Consider the following 20,544-nt stretch of genomic DNA (forward strand, 5'->3'; position numbering starts at 1 on the left):
AAACTTTATTCCAAGTTTTTTAATTCTTTTTGTTGCAATTGCAAAAGGATTTTTAAGTTTCTTTTTCTGAAGTCTTATTGTCAGTATATAGGAGAGCAGTGGATTTTTGTACATTGATTTTATATCCTGCAACTTTACTGTATGTATTTATTTTTTCTAATAGTTTTTTTGGTGGAGTCTTTAGGATTTTCTATATACAGAATTCTGTCATCTGCAAAAAGTGACAATTTTACTTCTTCATTCTTAGTTTAGATAACTTTTATTTATTTCTCTTAGCTGATTTCTCTGTCTAGGACTTCTAGAACTATCTTGAACATGAGTGGTGAGGATGGGCATCTTGTCTTGTTCTTGATTTTAGAGGAAAATCTTTCAGTTTTTCACCACTGAGTATAATATTGGCTGAGGGTTTGTCATATACAGTCTTAATTATGTTGAGGTGTTTTTCTTCTATACCTATTTCATTGAGTGTTTTAATCATAAATGGATATTGTGTCTTATGAAATGTTTTGCATCATTTGATAAGATAATTTATTTTATCCTTTGTTTTTATATGTGGTATATTACATTGATTTACTTGCATATATTGAATCAACCTTGTGACCTTGAAGTTAACCTCACTTCATCTTGATGTATTTTTGCATCTGTATTCATAAGAAATATTGGTCTGCAGTTTTCTTTTTGTGTTTTATGCTATCCAGGTTTTGATATCTAGGTTATGCTGCCCTCATAGGATGTATCAGGAAGTATTGCCTCTTCTTCTATTTTTATTTTTGTTAATGCTCAATTGAAGATATCTTTTTCCATTGTTTTTTCAGAGAGAATGGAAGGGAGGAAGGAGGGAGGTAGATAGATGATAGATAGATAGATAGATAGATAGATAGATAGATAGATAGATATAGATAGATAAAAAGAAAAACATGGATATGAGAGAGACACATTAATTGGTTGCCTCCTACATGTACCACGACTGAGGGCAAGGAACAATAGAACCAACAACCCAGGTATGTGCCCTTGACCAGGAATTGAACCCTTTTGACCCTTCAGTCCATGGGCTGACACTCTACCACTGAGCCAAACTGGCCAGGGCTCTTCTTCTATTTTTTTTTTTTTTTAGAAAACTTTGAGAAGCTTTGGTATAAAATTTCCTTTGAATATTGGGTAGAATTCACTGGTGAAGCCATCTGGTCTTGGACTTTTATTTTTTGAGAGGTTTTGATGGTTGTTTCAGTTCCCTCAGTGTTGATTTGTCTATTTAGAGTTTCCAATTCTTCATGATTCTGTCTTGGAAGGTTGTATATTTCTAGGAACTTATCCATTTCTTCTATATTATTGAATTTGGTGACATATAATCTTTCATAATATTCTAGTATGATCCTTTGTATATCTGTGATGTGTGTGATAAATTTTCTTTAATTTCTGATTTTGTTTACATCAGTTTTTTCTCCTTTTTCCTTAGTGAGTTGAGCAAGGGGCTTGTCTATTTTACTAATTTTTTCAAAGAACAAGCTCTTTGTTGTATTCATTTTTGTATAGTCTTTTTGTTCTCTATTTCATTCAATTCTGCTCTAATATTGATTATTTCCTTTCTTCTGCTGATTTTGGTTTGCTTTTGTTCTTCTTTTTCTAGTTATTTAAGATGTAATATTAGGATGTTTATGTGGGATTTCTTTTGTTTCTTGAGATAACCCTGTAATAATATAAACTTCCCTTTTATTACTGCTTTTGCTGCATCTCAGAGTTTTGATATGTTGTATTGTCATTCTTATTTGTCTTATCTTTTGATAACATCTTTTATTTCTTGGATTCAATTATTTTGTAGTAGTATGTTTTTTATTCTCAACATATTTGTAGGTTTATTTATTTATTTTTTTAATATCAAAGCCTTGTGGTCAGAGGATATGCTTGGTGTGAATTCAATCTTCTTGAATTTGTTGACCCTGGCTTTATGGTCACATGTGTGGTCTATCCTTGAGAGTGTTCCATGTGCACTGGAGAAGAATGTATATTCTGATGTTCTGGGACGAAAGGCTCTGTAAATGTCAATTATGTCCATTTTCTCTAATATATCATGTAAAGCTGATATTTCTGTATTGATTTTCCATTTGGTTGCTCTATGGAAAGCTGTCAATGGAGAACTAAGCTTCCCAATTATGATTGTGTTTTTGTCTGTTTGTCCCTTTAGTTCTGTTAGTAGTAGCTTTATATAATTCAGTGCTCCCTGATTGGGTGCATATATATTAAGTAGTGTTATATCTTCTTGATGTAGTGTCCCCTTTATCATTATGTAATGTTCATCTTTGTTGCTTGTTACCTTTGTTATCTTTTTTCATTTTTATTCTATTTTTTGAATATTTATTGTTGAAAGTATTACAGATGTCCCTATTTTCCCTCCAATTACTCCCCTCCACCCAGTTCCCCACCCTACCCTAGGCCTTCACCATACTATTATCTGTGTAGATAAGTAATGCATATATATATATATATATATATATATATATATATATATATATATATAAAAGCCTAAGTGACCATTATGACCAGAATGACCAGAATGACTGGAATGACCAGTTGCTATGATGTGTACTGACCACCAGGAGGCAGATGTTCAATGCAGGAGCTGCCCCCTGGTGGTCAGTGCACTTCCACAGCAAGAGCACCACTCAGACAGAAGCCCTGAGCCAGGCTCAGAGCTGGAGAGAGCAGCTGCAGCAGCAGGAGCCTCTCTTGCCTCTGCGGCAGTGCTACTGAGCAACAGCAGCAGTGGCAGGCACAGCAGGGCCAGGATGAGCAGCAGTGGAGCTGTGACTGGCCCCGGCTGGAGATCCTCCCCGGCTGCCTGCCACTTTGGCACTGCTACATCCCTGTGGGGATAGGGCCAAAACTGGCAGTCTGACATCCCCCCCAATGGATTCCAGATTGTGAGAGGGCACAAGCCAGGCTGAGGGACCCACCCATGCATGAATCCATGCACTGGGCCTCTAGTATGCATATAAGATCTTTGATTAATCTCTTCCCACTCCATCTTCCCCCTGAGATTTGTCAGTCTTTTCCATGTTTCCATGCCTCTGGTTCTATTTTATTATTAAGTTCTTTTGTTCATTAGATTTCTCATTTGTCTTTTTTATTATTTTTAGATTCAATTGGTGATAGCTATGTATTTATTGCCATTTTATTGTTCTCCTCCTCCTCCTCCTCCTCCTCCTCCTCCTCCTCTTCTTCCTGCTCCTCCTCCGTTTTCTTCTTAAAGAATGTCCTCCAATATTTCATGTAATACTGGTTTGGTGGTAATGAACTCCTTTAGCTTTTCCTTGTTTGTGAAACTTTTTATCTGACCTTAAATTCTAAATGATAGCTTTGCTGGGTATAGTAATCTTGGTTTTAGGTCCTTGCTATTCATCACTTTGAATATTTCTTGCCACTCCCTTCTGGCCTGCATAGTTTCTGTTAAGAAATCAGCTGATGAGTCCTATGGATGCTCCCTTGTAGTAACTACCTGCTTTTCTCTTGTGGCTTTTAAGGTTCTCTCTTTGTCTTTAACCTTTGACATGTTAATTATGACGTGTCTTGGTGTGGGCTTCTTTGTTTGGGGATTCTCTTGTTTGCTACTCTTTGCACTTCCAGGACTTGTAAGTTTATTTCTTTCACCAGGTAGGGGAAGCTTTCTGTCTTTATTCCTTCAAATAAGTTTTCAAGATTGTGCACTCTCTCTTCTCCTTCTGGCACCCCCATAATGCAGATATTACTATGCTTGAAGTTGTCTCAAGGGCTCCTTACACTATCTTCAAATTCTTATATTCCTTTTTCTTTTTGCTCTTTTGAATGGGTGTTTTTTCCTTCCTTATATTCCATATCATTTATTTGATTCTCAGAATACTCTACTGTTGAATATCTGTAGATTATGCTTTATTTCAGTTAGTGTATGCTTAATTTCTGACTGGTCCTTTTTCATGTCTTTGAAATTCTCATTATGACCCTTGAAAGTCTCACTAAGTCCCTTGAAGCTATCATTAAGTCCCTTGAAGCACGCATTAAAATCTTTGAGCAATCTTATAAACATTATTTTGAACTCTGTACCCAGTAGTTTGCTTGCTTCCATTTCTTTCATTTGTGACATATTTATTTGTCTCCACATTTTGCTTCTTCCCTGTGTTTGTTTCTATGTATTAGAAAGAGCTGCTATGTCTCCTGAAATTTTTAGAATGGCCTTGTGTAGTAGGTATCCTATAGGACCTGGTGGCTCAGCCTCCCCAGTCACATGAGCTGGGCACTCTACGTGCACCTCTGTGTGGGGTGTGTGCACAGTCTTGTTGTACATGAGCTTTGATTGATGTTGGTGTCACTGGGTTGAATTGACCTCCAGGCCAATTGGCTGTGGGGACCTGCTGTGACTATAGTGGAAGAGCTGCTGTGCAGGAGATAACCCTGTGGAGCAGAAATTGCTTCAGTGGGGCTTTGCTATTCACTGAGTCTGCCCGTTGAATGTACTGTTTGTGGGTGCGTAGAGTTATAATATGGTATGGTCTGAAGCTGTCCAGTGGGTGCATTGGATCTGGGGTTTCCTGGGAGGTACAAAGTGAGCCAATGCCTGGGGCCACCTGGCAGGAGCTACAGAGAGATCTGCAGATAGATACTAATTGCATTGGGCTTGGAATTGCACAGGTGAGGCCTAGTTGTGAAGCAAGCAGGCTGGTGATGGTGCCAGGTCTTGCACCTCTTATTAATAGGTTTGGGGCATGCTGATGCCAGCTGCTGCTTGTTTGAGAGATTTCAGCAAAGTCTGAAGCCTAATCCAGGATGAGCCATTCATATAGAAAAGCTGCTGCAAATAGGTTGGGGTGGGGCTGCAAATTGGATGGAGCACAGTCTCAAAGAATCACCAAGGCAGATGGGCCATGCTAATGGAAACTCAGATATGGCTGCCAGTCAGCTCTGAGATGGGGGTATCCCAGCATAGGAACAATGACCCCATGAACACCCTCTTCTAGGAGAAAGCTTCTCCCAAGATCCTGTCCTGATACCAGACAATCCAGTTCCTCCCTGTATGTCCCTGGATCCCCCAAAGCTTCTGCCTGGCACTGTTGCTCAGAGGAAATGGGACCATATAAGTTCATGTGCTGGCCCTTTAAGAGGAATTGCCTGGATCTCCATCAACCTTTGTGTCACTCAGCCACAATCCCTACTGGTTTTTACAGCCTGAAGTTATGGGGATTTCTCAGCTCTGGAACCCTGGGATGAATGGTCTGTTGTGGGGCTGGGACCACTTGCTTCTCATGGGAGACATCTGCAGTGGAGATATCCCTCTTGATAAACAAACAAACAAACAAACAAACAAACAAACAAAAACGCTACACATAAGTCTCAGACCATCCCATTTTGCCCCTCCATCCCTCCTACCTGTCTCAATGTACTTTCTTCTTTACTTCTCCAGTTGTAGGACTTCTATTCGGACATACTTCAGGTGGTTCTGAATGATGGTTTTTCTGTATTTTAGTTGTAATTTTGATGTGACTGTGGGAGGCCACCAGTACCAGCATTTACCTATGCCACCATCTTGGTTCTTCCTCTACCTTTGTTATCTTTAATACTATTTTGTCACAAATAAGTATGGGTATACCTGATTTTCTGTGGAAGTTGTTTGATTGTAGAATTATTTTCCACTCTCTTGCTTTGCGTCTAACTTTGTTTTTGCAGCTTAGATATGTCTCCTGAAAGCAGCATATTGTTGGGTTTTGTATTTTGATCCAAACTGCTACTCTGATTCTTTATTGGGGAATTCAATCCATTTACATTTATGACAATTATTGCTGTATGATAATTTCCTGTAGCCATTTTATCTTTTGTTTTCTGGTAGCTCTATGCCTCCATTGGTTCTTTATCTCTGTGTTTCTGTCTTTTGTTTTAGTTTAGTGGTATTTCCTAATTTTTCCCTCTGTTTCCTGTTTTTTAAAACTATGTCTCAGTGGTGTGTGGGTGTGTGTTTGTGAGTGTGTGTGTGCGTTTGTATGAGTGTGTGTGTGTGGTTACCATTAGGTTTATGAAAAGGAAAGTATCATATATGCAGTTTTTTTTTTCTTTTGAATGCATCTAATATCCATCCTCCTTTGCAAATTCAGACCTTTAACTCCCATGTCTTTTGTTTTAGTTGTTATAAATTATCCCAGTTTATGCTGTAACTTTGTTGGTGATCATATTCATAGTTTTGTTACTTTTGTTCTTTGTTTCAGGTAGAATAACTGTCTTGAGTATTTCCTCTCATGGAGGTTTTCTGGTGATCAATTCCCTCAGCTTTTGTATCTGAACAAGCCTTTATGTCTCCTTCATGTCTAAAGGATAAATTTTCTGGATATATTATCCTTGGCTGGTAATTCCTCTCTTTCAGTAGTTTGAATATTCTGTTCCACTCTCTTCTGGCTTGTAGAGATGCTGCTGAAAAGTCTGATAATAACCTAATAGCCTTTCCTTTATAGATTACTTTCTTCTTTTCCCTGGCTGCCTTGATAATTACTTCTTCATCATTAATTTTTTACAGTTTTAACAAAATGTGCCTTGGTAAAAGGCCTTTTTGGATTACAGTAATTAGATGTTCTGATTGCTTCTTGGATTCTAGGATCTAGCATTGTCTATAAGTTTGAGAATTTCTCATCCACTATTTGTTTGAATAAGCTCTGTTCTTTTCTCTCTGTCTTCTTCTTCTGGTATGCCTATTATTCTTATATTGGTCTTTCTGATGAAGTCAGATAGTTCTCATAGAGTTCTTTCTTTTTTATTTTCAAGTATTTTTTGTTATGAATTTAGCTTTTATTCAAAATTAAATAAGCAAAAGCAAGTTTTTTCCAAAACTTTTACAAATTACTTACATAAAAGAAAGTTAATAAGGACAGTCCTAAGTTTGCAACAAATAATTACAAAAGTGTCTAGGGCAGCATGAGTATAAACCACATCACAGCATGGTGATCTAACTGTCATATGAGTAAGGCATAACTAACATTTGCACCAAGACCAAAATTAGAAAACAAAACAGACTGTAAAAGCTTAGTTCTACATTAAGCTTCTCTTCCCTCAGGTCCTTAATGGGTTTGAACTATGTCATTGTTTTAAACAAACACATCCTGTCAAACTTAAATTACATAGATGGGCAGTTAATGGGAAAAGCCCCCTAAAAGGTACAAACTTAACTGGTAATTGAGTTCTCCATTTGCCTTTATGTACAATTAAATGTAAACCATATTTTCATAGTTTTGAGTGTTTTGTGAATAGATGCACAGTACCATGTCAGGTTTGCAATTGTTCCTGAAAACTGGCTTTAGGTTCTGCACCCCTGTCAGCCACTGGAGTGCATGTGTTTAAATAAATAAGAAATTATTATAGTCAATGGTCAAGACAGTTCAGCAAGAGCAGGATTTCCAAAAGAGTGATGCACAATACCACAGTTTACATACCTGTGCAAATAGAAGCATTCAGACAGAGAAATCTGAGGCAAATTAAATTCACAAAAACTTGTATTGCTACTGTTGTAAACTTGGGCAGTAAATGACCCTCAGCAAGCTCTGCTCTCTATGGCTTTTTTTTTTTCTTTTAAAATCTTAAAGCCAGAGAAAATGCACACATACTACCCACACGCTCGCGCACACACACTCCAAACACATACATAGTTCTCATTTAATTTTAGAATATGGTACATAGTGCAACTTCATTACAATGTAGAGGTTTAACACATTTGCTGTGTGTTTTCCTGTACAAGTTCTTAGGGGTCTAAATCCTAGTTGAGGGTATTCATTTGCAGAACCACATGATTCTGGAGGTTGAGGAAATAAAAAAAATACAACACAAGAGTTTCCATCCATTTTTCAAATCAGCACTGGATGTGCAAAGGCAGCAGACAACCTGGCCATCAACACAGCCAGGTTAGGGTAACTTTAAAGGAAGATCCAAGCAGTTAGTTACTTCGATTGGTCTCTAGAAAAATAGGTCAGGATATGCTGTATCTTTGACAACCATTCCTTCAAAGACTTCATTGACAAAACTGACAGCTGGTATTGGGGATCCACAGGGAGAACTGCAAGAAGCCACCAACACCAGGCAGATCCATTAGGAGTCGCCTGAAGGTTTTCCTCCCTCCTGGGCATTGACCCAAAGTGCTGAAGAATTTGGCTTCGAAATCTGTCTCTTAAATTCTGAAACCAGCTGCAGGCTTGAGAGTGGACCAAATCATGAAGCTGCCTGAGACTCTCTATCTCATCTTCATTCTCCACCTTAACATCTTCCAGATATTCAGTGTCTGCAGTGTAATATCCATCTTTCATTACTCTTTTTAAAACCTTAAGCCAATTTCCTGCAACGGTATCCACCACAGACTTTCCATCAGGTAAGAAATGTACATTTCTTATTTGTAACATACAACCATAATCTGAAAAACCATTCTGTGTGTCACTGACACACATTCCAAACTGTTTATTTCCAGTTTGTATGCTTCTTTGAATCATCAATCTATATCTTGGCTCAAATACATGAAGAGGGCAAGGCACAGTGGGGTAGGCTACAGTGCAAACAAATATTGGGACATTCTTGGTCAAGTGTGAGAGTTCAGCAGTTTCTACATATATTTTTCTCTCAGACAGCTCATCAGGCAGATACATCACTATTAATTCTTCCAACAGATGTGTGACACAGTACCTCCTATCTGCTATTTGCAAAGGGGACAATATGGTGTATAATCTAAACAAAGCTCAAGACAATTCTTACAGAATGACTGTCCACAAAGGGTTGTTATTGGCTCGAAAATCAACCTCATGCACAGAGAACACTCAAAATCTGAGACATCTATTAATTTCTCTGGGATGTTGCCATAAGTAAATGAAAACGTACAAACCTCATTGGGCATTTCTCCTTGCATTTTTAAAAATTTCTTTATTGATTAAGGTATTACATATGTGTCTTCATCCCTCCATTAACCCCCCAACCCCCTCCCACTCATGCCCTCACCCCCCTGGTGTCCAAGTCCATTGGTTAGGCTTATATTCATGCATTCAAGTCCTTTGGTTGATCTCTTGTCCTTTCCCCACCCTCCCCTATCTTCCCTCTGAGGTTTGGCAGTCTGATCGATGCTTCTCTGTCTCTGCATCTGTCCCTGTTCATCAGGTTATATTGTACATTATATTCCACAAATGAGTGAGATCATGTGGTATTTATCTTTCTCCTACTGGCTTATTTCACTTAGCATAATGCACTCCAGTTCCATCCAAGCTGAAGCAAATGGTAAGAACTCCTTCTTTTTTACTGCAGCATAGTATTCCATTGTGTAGATGTACCACTGTTTTTTAATCCACTCATCTGCTGATGGGCACTTAGGCTGTTTCCAAATCTTAGCTATTGTAAATTGTGCTTCTATGAACATAGGGGTGCATATATCCTTTCTGATTGGTGTTTCTAGTTTCTTGGGATATATTCCTAGAAGTGGGATTACTGGGTCAAATGGGAGTTCCATATGTAGTTTTTTGAGGAAACTCCATACTGTCTTCCACAGTGGCTGCACCAGTCTGCATTCCCACCAGCAGTGCAAAAGAGTTCCTATTTCTCTGCAATCTTGCCAACATTTGTCATTTGTTGATTTCTTGATGATAGCCATTCTGACAGGTGTGAGATGATACTGCATTGTTGTTTTGATTTGCATCTCTCAGATAATTAGTGACTTTGAGCCTGTTTTCATATGTTTCTTAGCCTTCCTTCTTTCTTCCTTTGAAAAGCATCTATTTAGGTCCTTTACCCAGTTTTGATTGGATTGTTTATTAAGTTGTATAAGTTCCCTGTAAATGTTGCAGATTAAACCATTATTAGTGATGACATTGGCAAATATGTTCTCCCATGCAGTGGGCTTTCTTGTTGTTTTGTTGATGGTTTCTTTTGCTGTGCAAAAGCTTTTTATTTTGATGCAGTCTCATTTGTTTATTTTCTCTTTAGTTTCCATTGCCTTAGGAGCAGTATCAGTGAAGAACTTGCTTCGGCATATGTCTGAGATTTCGCTGCCTATGGTTTCCTCTAGTATTTTTACGGTTTCCCATCTTATGTTTAAGTCCTTTATCCATTTTGAGTTTATTTTTGTGTATGGTGTAAGTTGGTGGTCTAGTTTCATTTTTTTTGCATGTATCTGTCCAATTTTCCCAACGTTATTTGTTGAAGAGACTATCTTGACTTCATTTTATATTCATACCTCCTTTGTCAAATATTAATTGGGCATAGAGGTTTGGGTTGATTTCTGAGTACTCTATTCTATTCCATTGATCTATATGTCTGTTATTGTGCCAGTACCAGGCTGTTTTAAGAACAGTGGCTTTGTAATACAGCTTGATATATGGTATTGAGATCGCACCTACTTTGTTCTTCTTTCTCAGAATGGCTGCAGCTATTCTGGGTCTTTTTTTATTCTAGATAAATTTTTGGAAAGTTTGTTGTAGGTCTGTGAAATATGCCGTTGGTATTTTAATGGGGATTTCATTGAATGTGTAGATTGCTTTGGGAAGTATGGATATTTTGATGATGTTGATTCTACCAATCCAAGAACACGGTATGTTCTTCCATCTGTTTATGTCTTCCTCTATCTCTTTTTTCAGTGTCCTGTAGTTTTTCGCATATAGGTCTTTTACCACCTTAGTTAAGTTTATTCCTAGGTATCTTAATTTTTTTGGTGCGATGGTAAATGGGATTGCTTTATTAGTCTCTCTACAAGTTCATTATTGGTGTAAAGAAATGCCATAGATGTCTTGGCATTAATTTTGTATCCTGCTACATTGCCAAATTCATTTATTAAGTCCAATAATTTTTTGATGGAGTCTTCAGGGTTTTCTATGTACAATATCATGTGATCTGCGAATAAGGACAGTTTTACTTCTTCTTTTCCAATTTGTATGCCTTTTATTTTTTCTTCTTGTGTGATCGCAATGGCTAGTACTTCCAGTACTATGTTGAACATGAGTGGTGAGAGTGGGCATCCCTGTCTTATTCCTATTCTCAGGGGAAATGGTTTTAGTTTTTGTCCATTGAGAATGATGTTGGCTGTTTGTTTTTCATATATGGCTTTTATTATGTTGAGGTATGATCCTTCTATTCCCACCTTGCTGAGAGTTTTTATCAAGAAGGGGTGTTGGATTCTGTCAAATGCTTTTTCTGCAACAATTGAAATGATTATGTGATTTTTATCTCTCAATTTGTTTCTGTGATGTATCACATTTATTGATTTGCTGATATTGTACCATCCTTGCATCCCTGGGATAAACCCTGCTTGGTCATGGTGTATGATCTTTCTGATTTATTGTTGGATCCAATTTGCTAGAATTGGGTTGAAGATTTTGGCATCTATGTTCATCAGGGATATCGGCCTATAATTCTCTTTCATTGTGTTGTCTTTAACTGGTTTTGGTATTAGGGTGATGCTGGCTTCATAGAATGAGCATGGAAATTTTCCTTCCTCTTGAATTTTTTGGAATAATCTGAGGAGGATAGGTTTTAGTTCTTCCTTGAATGTTTGGTATGACTCCCCTGTGAAGCCATCTGGCCCCGGGCCTTTGTTTGCTGGGAGCTTTTGGATGACTGCTTCAATTTCATCCATAGTTATCAGCCTATTGAGATTTTTAGAATCTTCCTGATTGAGTTTTGGAAGGTTGTATTTTTCTAGGAATATGTCCATTTTCTCCAGGTTGTCTAGTTTGTTGGAGTAGAGTTGCTCATAGTATTTTTTAACCATCCTTTGTATTTCTGTGGGATCTTTTGTTATTTCGCCACTCTCATTTCTGATTTTGTTTATTTGAGTCCTCTCTCTTTGCTTCTTGGTGAGCCTGACTAGAGGTTCATCAATCTTGTTTACCCCTTCAAAGAATCAGCACTTGGTTACATTGATGTTTTGTATTGTTTTTTTTGGTCTCTATGCATTTATTTCTGCTCTGATCTTAATTATCTCCTTCCTTCTGCTCACTCTAGGCTTTTCTTGTTGCTCTCTTTTTCATTCTTTGAGTTGTAGGGTTAGATGATTTACTACCATTTTTTTCTTGCTTTTTGATGTAGGCCTGTAGAGCTATGAACTTCCCTTTCAGGACTGCTTTCATTGTGTCCCATAGATTTTGAATTGTTATGTTTTGTTGTCATTAGTTTCCAGGATGCTTTTAATTTCATTTTTGATCTCATTGGTAACCTCGTCATTATTTAATAGCATGATATTTAGCTTCCAAGTGTTTGAGATTTTTGGATTGTTTTTATTGTGGTTTATTTCTAATTTTATGCCATTGTGGTCTGAGAATATGCTTGATACGTTTTCAATCTTCTTGAATTTGGGAAGACTTTGGTTGTGACCACATATTGGTCTATTTTTGAAAACGTCCCATGTGCACTTGAGAAGAACATATATTCCATGGCTTTGGGATGCAATGTTCTGAAGATGTCAGTTAAGTCCATCTGATATAGTGAGTCATTTAGGATTTCTGTGTCTTTGCTGATTTTTTGTCTAGAGGATCTCTCCAGTGATGTCAGTGGTGTATTAAAGTCCCCTACTATGATTGTATTGTTGTCGATCTCTCCCTTGATATCTTCCAGGAGTTTTGTTATATATTTGGGTACTCTTGCATTGGGTGCATATATGTTTCTCAGGGTTATATCCTGTTGTTGTATCAATCCCTTTAGTATTATGAAGTGGCCTTCCTTATGTCTTGTTATGGCCTTCACTTTGAGGTCTATTTTGTCAGATATAAGTATTGCTACCCCAGCTTTTTTTTAATTTCCATTTGCCTAAAAGTTATTTTTCCATCCCTTTAATTTCAATCTGTGTGAGCCCCTTGTTCTGAGGTGGGTCTCTTGTAGACAGCATATATATGGGTCATGTGTTTTTTTTTTTTTTTTTTTTTATCAATTCAGCCACTCGATGTCTTTTGATTGGGTCATTTAGTCAATTTACATTTAAAGTTATTACTGAAAGGTACTTGTTTGTAGTCATATCTATTTTTGTGTCTGTGTTCCTTCTTACCTTTTTATTTCTTCTTTTTACAGTATTCCCTTTAGCATTTCTTGCATTTCTGGTTTGGTAGTGATAAACTCCCTTAGCCTTTTTTTTTTTTTGTCTGCGAAGCTCCTGATTTCCCATTCAATTTTGATTGATAGTCTTGCTGGATTGAGTATTCTTGGATTCAGTCCTTTGCTTTCTAACACTTTGCATACCTCCTCCCATTCCCTTCTAGCTTGATGTGTTTCTGTTGAGAAATCATTTGATAATCTGATGTGGGTTCCTTTGTAGGTAACCCTCTGTCTCTCTCTTGCCGCCTTTAAGATTCATTCTTTGTTGTTAATATTTGCCATTGAAATTATGACGTGCCTTGGTGTGGATTTTTTGGGATTGATCCTGCTTGGGACTCTCTGTACTTGTGTACTTTTTTCTTCCCCATATCTGGGAAGTTTTCTGTCATTATTCCTTCAAATAGTTTTTCTAATCCTTGCTGCTCTTCTTGTTCTTCTGGCAGCCCTATTATATGTATGTTATTTCGTTTCATGTTGTCCCAAAGCTCCCTTAAGCTTTCCTCCTGCTTTTTAATTTTTTTCTCCAGTTGCTGTTCATATTGGGCTTATTTCTGTACCTGATCTTCTAACTCACTAATTTAGTCCTATGCTTCTTCTAGTCTACTGTTGAAGCTATCCGTGTTGTTTTTGATTGTAGCTATATCACTTTTCATTTCTTCCTGATTCTTTCATAGGTTGTTGATTTTCTCATCCATCCGATGAATGAATTGCACAATTACTCTGAATTCTTTTTCGGCCATGTTGCATGCTTTAATTTCACTAATTTCCTTTCTTGGCGACTCCTCATTTTCTTTCCTCTGGGGTTTGTGTCATCTCCCCATTCTGACTATCACCAGAAGGTTCAAACGTCAAGTTGTGTGTACCTGGGCCATGTGCCATGGGAGCTTCACACTACCCAAGTGTCACTGAAGTGCTCTGACACTAGGACATGTGGCTGCCATGGTATGGTAGGAACCAGGCTTGCCCAGGGTCAAGGTTCTTCAGTGTGGTCTCGTGTGCACACCTAGAATCATGGACCCTGCTTGCACTGTGCTGTTAGCGTGTGCCAAAAATGAGTCCCCTAGCACGTACCAGGAGTCAGAGTTGCCCTGTGTCTACACCAAGAATCGAGTATCAGAGTCTCTGTTTCCACATGTGGCTTCTTGCTGAGAATCAGGGTCCCTGTGTGTGCATGCATCATGAATTGGAGTCACTGGCTCTTATTGTGAATTCACTGTGAGTCAGGAATCCCAGGTGCACTCAGTAAGAAACAGGGTCAAGTCAGTGGTGCTCAGTGCTGCCTCTTGCTTGGAAAATCTGGGTGCCGGTCACCATGGGGGACTGGGTTGCACAGTAGCACTGTGGCGTGCCTGAGCTGCGGAAAACAGTTTTCCATGTGCGCTGCGGAAAACAGACTTCCGTGTGCACTTCGGAAAACCGACTTTCGTGTGTGCTTGCCCAGTGTCAAAGTCAGGTGGCACTGCCGCCCTGCGTGGGCTTCGGGTTTGGTCACCCGATTGCGTTGTGGGGAGCAGATTGCAGTCTCTGTGTGTGCACAGCCTCTAATTCCCATAGCAGCGCTTCAGTCTGTGCACGTGCTCCCAAACTCAAATTCCCCTAGGGGCGCTGCACTCCCTGTGCATGCTCCCAAGCTCAAATTCCTGTAGGGACGCTGTGGCAGGAGCAAGCGGCGGGTCTATCAGTTACTATGGCGCTATTCGTGATCCTGTGGGGAGGGGAATAGGCTCTTTGACTCACAGAAATCTGCAGCCGGGAAGTCTGGATTCTTGTTGTCTCTTGGTCTGAAGCTGTGGTCGCAGTTCTCTGTCCCCAGTGGCTGCAGGGTCCTGGTTTGTATCTGAAACGCGACTGGATGGTGCGAGGCCAGGATCCTAGTCTCAAGCAGCTCTGTTTCTCAAGATGGCATGGTCTCTGTGCCCGCACTGGCCGCCCAGAAGTGTCTGCTTTGTGCGCGGGGCTCTGCTGTCTAAGACTGCCCGGTTTGGCAGCCCCTTGGAGGACCTGCAGAATCTAACTGTCCCTAGCTCATACACACACACACACCACACGTCTGCACTCTCCTCTATGGTTCCCTCACTCTCTCACACTCTCTCCCTCCCTACCTCCTGCTGGTCGCCATCTTCCTCTTCTTGCTTTTTAAGCTTATTTCTTCCATCTTCATTGACAATCACATCCTGTTCTAAGAGAGACAGGTTTCTTTTCAGGACAGCACCTTTTTCTTGAACAGAGAGCAAAGGTTCTGAGGACACTCTTTTTAAGCAATCCTGTCTGGCTGGCATTTCTGTAGAAGTTATAGCCTGTGCTGACCGAGCATGGTTTAAGCTTCTATTGACAGGTTCTGCCAGGGCCTCAGGTATTTCTTCATTCTGCTCTGGGCTAAGCTCACTGGCAGTGTGCAACTCTTCCATTACTGATGGAAAACCAAAAGGTTTGTGCTTAGTACATGGCAATGAACTCTAGGAAGAATCCCTCCAGCCTTCTTTTAAGTTTTCAGGTGATAATAAATCAAATAAAATCTTTTCCACTTCCAGCTTTGCAGGTGCAAAGTCATCATCAAAGGCTAAGCATTGCAGGAATAGTTGTAAGGCATCACATAAAAGCGGGCATCATGGAGTACTTTTACTTTCCTGAAGTAGACCTCAGGCCAACTTGGCAGCTGAAACAGTACTGCATTCAGATCCTCTATGGCTGCTTTGAACTCTCAGAGACCAGCATAGGATTCAGCGAGGTAAATTTTAAAGTCAAGTTGCTGGGCTCTGCTCCTAGTGCCTTGCCAGTGGTGGCTAGGGACTCCCGATGGCACCCCTAGTGCAGCAGTTCCCCTAGTCGGCTGGCTGCCTGTGCTTGCTCCTGCTGGCTCGGGGAACCACTTCTCTGCCAGGTGGTTGATGATACGTTGGTTCTGAAGCCCTAGGTGGCGAATGGCGGGGGGCCAGAGGCAGAGGCCGCTGGGTGGTGCCAGCCTGTCCCCTGCAGAGGCAGCAGTGGGCGTGGAGCTCCCTCCACAGGCAGCGGTGGCAGTAACTGTGGCTGCAGGGCAAGGTCATAGGCTCCCTCTGGAAGCCCCAGCAACCCAGGCAGTTCAGCAGCCGGCCCGCTTCTGCTGTCGGAATGGTGCTCCAGCCCAGCCCTTGGCGGAGCTGGTAGTTGAGCACCACGCTGTCCACCAGGGTGCCCAGGCACTCAGGCAGGACCGGGGCCCCGCGCCTCCAAGTGTTCCATATTCTGCAGTGTTCCTTCAGGTGGCTGCCCAGGGCCAGCAGCTCCCAGCGCTCTGACTCCGCAGTGCCTGCGGGGTGCAAGGCTCCACAAGTGGCCTGGAGCAGGAGGGCGTGGCACGCGGATCCGGTGGGCGGCACGCGCCCAGGAAGCCCCAGGGGCGGGGCCTCATGTCTTTTTTTTTATCTGCATCATTTCTAGATTTCTATCTTTGATATCACTAATCCTTTCCTCCATCTGGTCAGCTCTATCTCCTATGCTTGCTAGATCATTCTTGATTATTTTTATTGACTTCTTCATCTTCAGAATTTCTGTTTGGTTCTATTTTAATGTTTCATTTTCTTTGATGAAGTACTTGTTTTGTTCTTTGATCTTTGAATTCTTGTGTAAGCAGACGTTCCTCTTTCAGAGTTTACAAGTTTGTTTTGACAGAGACAGTTCTTCACAAATCAGCTCAGTTTGGGGTAGGGTCTGCTATTAAGGCATATTTGGGTTGAAGGAACTGTTTGAACTCTGTAGTGAGAAGTTTTGCCACTGACTGAGAACAGCTGTGTAAGACTGTTGACTTGATTCCCTGCTCAGGTAATGCTGTAGAATGGGCTTCACTATTGCCTGGATTCTCTGTTCATGTTTACTGTATGGTCAGGACTGGTTACTACACAAACCATTAGGTGAAGGCATCAATTAGTTTCTCTGGTCTGGCAGGGTAGCAGGTGGGATCCAGGGTCTGCATAGCTCATTGTTTGGGTACCTGAATCAGGCAAGGGTGTGCACTGAATTTTCTTGTTAGGTAAGGTGACCTATATGGGGAAAGCCATGGGCTATACTCTCTTTTTAAGTGCCACTGTAACAAGAACTATTGGATTAGCTATATAGGTTCATGTGTGCTCTGGTTATGTTCTCTATTCAGGCAAGCTGAATGGTATATAAAGTAATTAGTGGGGTATGAATAGTTTCCCTACATGAGTATAGCAGGAGAAGCAGCTCCAAGGTAGGTAAGGCTGTTTGTTTATGGTTTTGACCCTTGCTCCAAGATCTCTGGCTAAATAGAGCCACTAGCTTTGCTATACAGAATATTAGCTCCAACACTCTACTTCTCTGCTTGAGCTTTCTGGGGGTATACAGCCTAAAACTTGCCAGACTGGCTGAGAGCTACACTCATAGCAAGTAGGGCCATGATCAGCTTTTTTGCATAAGCAGAATGGGGAGGGCTCACTGCAGTCAACTTCCAAAGTTTCTTAAACAGGATTTCTGGTTGGGAGGGGCTGGGAGCTATACTCATCAGTGGGTAAGGAAATGAATTAAATCCTCTGCCTGGGTATAGCAGGTAAATCTTCCTTGCCCAGTACTTGCTTTTCTGTGGGGGCAATCAGCTCTGCCTGCCTGCCTCTTGGCTTGAGCATTGCTGGTTTATATAGCTTTCAGATGTTCTGGCCAGCCCTTCTGCTCACATGGAACTGAAGCTACTCTCCATAGCATGTGTAGCTACCTTGGCTGGACATAAGCAGACCAGGCTATAGATCTAGTAAAACCCATTTGAGGTTCCAAATCAAGCAGACATGCACCCAGCAGTGTTCCTGGGTCAGACTACCACTATCTTAGCTCTGAAGTTGAGAAAATCTGATAGTTGGGACTACTACTGAGAAGGAAAACCCCTATTTTGTAAAACTACTGTTTGGAATTCTCTGCTGTTGTTTTAGACAGACTCTTATTCTAAAAAATAACTTTGCTTTCTAGCCTGCTTGAATAATGAGAAAGATAAACTTAGCTGCCTGACCTTGTAGGCCAGACATTAGATATGCCCATAATCTCAATGCCATGCCAGGTGTACTTTTTAATTGGATATAACTGTGTTGTTTTCAAGGCCAGCAGTGAGATAACCACTAAGTGCACATAGGGCTGGTTCCTTAATAAAAAGGGAAGTTCTGCTTGTAGCCTTGCATAGAATTTGAATTCATTTTCTCTAAGCTCACCGAGGTAAATAAAGTGAATCTCTCCAAACTCTCCTCTTGCATTGTTTGATTGTTCCAAATCTCTGTAACACTTACTTGGGTTCTGCATGTAGAAACTTAGTGTTTCAAGACCCAAGTGCTTCTTGTGGCAAGACTCTCTTCCCTTATCCATCATAATCAGATTTCCAGTGGTTGAACCCCACTGATTCTCCTACAATTCCCATTTAGCTAGACCAGAGTAGGGGCTCCCACAAAGTGATCCACAATGCTGGAGGGAGCTGGATGTCCTTGCAGGCTTTCTTTTCCCAGTGGAGAAATAGTAGGTTCAGGAAATACCTTGCCACTTTGTGATGCTGTGGCCTGGGGAAGGGCAATGCAGTCAGCATATACCCATTCTTCTTACCCTTCTAATGCAGTTTGTCTTGATCTCTATGGGGCAGAGTGATGCTTTAGCCACACTGAACTGGTATATTTTTCATAAGTAGTTATTAGCTGTTCTTGTAAGGACAAGAAAATCCAGGAATGACCTATGTCATCATCTTGGTGACATGACTATTTAGTGTTTGATTTTAGACAGCCATATGATAATGTGTTTTGGAGGAGATCATTTTGGATTGAAATATTGAGGTGACTTTTTAGCTTCATTGTTGTGACATTCTCCATCATTATTTATTTAAATAAGCTTTTTACCCCTTTCTTCTGACTTTCTCCTTCTGAGATTCCAAAGTACTGAATGATTTCCTCATTACTTTTCATTCGTTTTTTCTCTTATGATTGGTTAGTTTCAATTGATCTGTCTTCTATATCAGTAGTTATTTCTTTTGTTTGGGCAATTATGTTATTGAGGCTATTTATTGAATTTTTCAGTTCAATCATTTTATTCTTCAGTTCCATAATGTCTGTTTTGTTTTTTATGTTTTCTATCTCACTCTTGAACTTACTTTTTTTTCCCCTTTTTCCCCCCTGACTGCTAAATTGTTAATCTATGCTTTCTTGTAGCTCTCTGTGTATCTTTAGAATTATTATTACAAATTCTTTCTTGGGCCATTCATGGATACCCATTTCTTTGGATTCAGTTCCTAGACGTTTTCTTATTTTTCCTTCAAAACAACTTTATTATAAGGAAGTTTTCTTTGTGGATTTGGTGTTTTCATGTTTCCCTGAATTATAGTGGTTTTTGTAGCCTTGCATATGTGTGTCTGTATATTTGAAGAAGCTATCACCTTTTTTCAGAATGTATGAACTAACTTCATTAAAAAATTAGCCCTTCAGCTGTGGATGGGTTACACTGGAGTATGCTGTGATACTCTCAATTACTGGTGAAGGATGCCAAGTGTGGGGATATGTGGTGGCACTGGGTCCAGAGGTCTTAATGTCTCTTTAACTTAGGCCACAGGAGTCAGCAGCATTGACAACTGTGTAGCCTTTGGCAAATGCTTTGGGGCTTCTTCAGTGGCTGCAAATGTTATTAGGGTCCTCAGAGGGTCCTTCAGGTCCAACAGCTAGGAACCAGTACAACAGCAGTGGTTCCCATAGCTAGTGGTATGCATACAGTCAGCTGAAGGTGCCAGCTGTAGATGCTGTGTAGTGTAAAGGACCAGTTGCATATGCAAACACAGTGGTGTGGGTCAGATCAAGGAAATAGGACCAAGGTCAACTGCAGGTGTGATGGTAACTGAATGGGGCCTGGCTGTTGGTATGCTCTACCACAGCTGCTGGGTCTCACCATGAATGCACAGAAATAAAGGTTAAGTGTTGAGAGTCAGGTCTGGGGCATACAGGTGCATAGATGTAGAAGTTAGCTACAGGTGAACCCTTTGGTGCCAGCTGGTGACATGAGACAGGAATTGATCAAAGCCCTCAAATAATTGTAGAGTCCCTGACTGTGCACATTCCCTCCTTTCACTGCATGGTTTCCCCAAGGAACATGTCACTATAGATTGATAGCCAGCATAAAATGAAACTGATAAAATGAAATTTGATCCTCTACAAGGATCATGCAGCCCTCATGAAGCCCTCATGCAGCCCTCATGAAGAAAAATCTCCAAGTGGAGAAGGCATTCCCTTCCTCCTCATTATTAAATTCGTGCACCAATGGGGTCCCTCAGCCTGGCCTGTGGGGATCGGGCCAAAACCAGCTCTCCAACATCCCCTGAGGGGTCCCAGATTGCGAGAGGGCACAGGCCAGGCCAAGGGACCTGCACTGGGCCTCCAGTATGCATATAAGATCTTTGGTTAATGTCTTCCTGCCCTCCCCCCTCTCCCCTTCCCTCTGAGATTCATCAGACTGTTCCCTGTTTCCATGCCTGTGGTTTCCGCT

General features: G+C 40.5%; 1 protein-coding gene and 1 pseudogene across 1 annotated transcript in view; both read right to left on the bottom strand.

The window, feature by feature from the left end:
- The window catches only part of LOC114229025 (vascular endothelial growth factor receptor kdr-like), a 677,074-nt gene that overhangs the window by 98,169 nt on the left and 558,361 nt on the right, over nucleotides 1-20,544 (bottom strand). The window lies entirely within an intron of this gene.
- Nucleotides 7,876-18,396, bottom strand: LOC103303818 (LON peptidase N-terminal domain and RING finger protein 1-like; annotated as a pseudogene).

This window comes from Eptesicus fuscus, chromosome 1, assembly GCF_027574615.1.
Source record: "Eptesicus fuscus isolate TK198812 chromosome 1, DD_ASM_mEF_20220401, whole genome shotgun sequence".
Taxonomy (NCBI): Eukaryota; Metazoa; Chordata; class Mammalia; order Chiroptera; family Vespertilionidae; genus Eptesicus; species Eptesicus fuscus.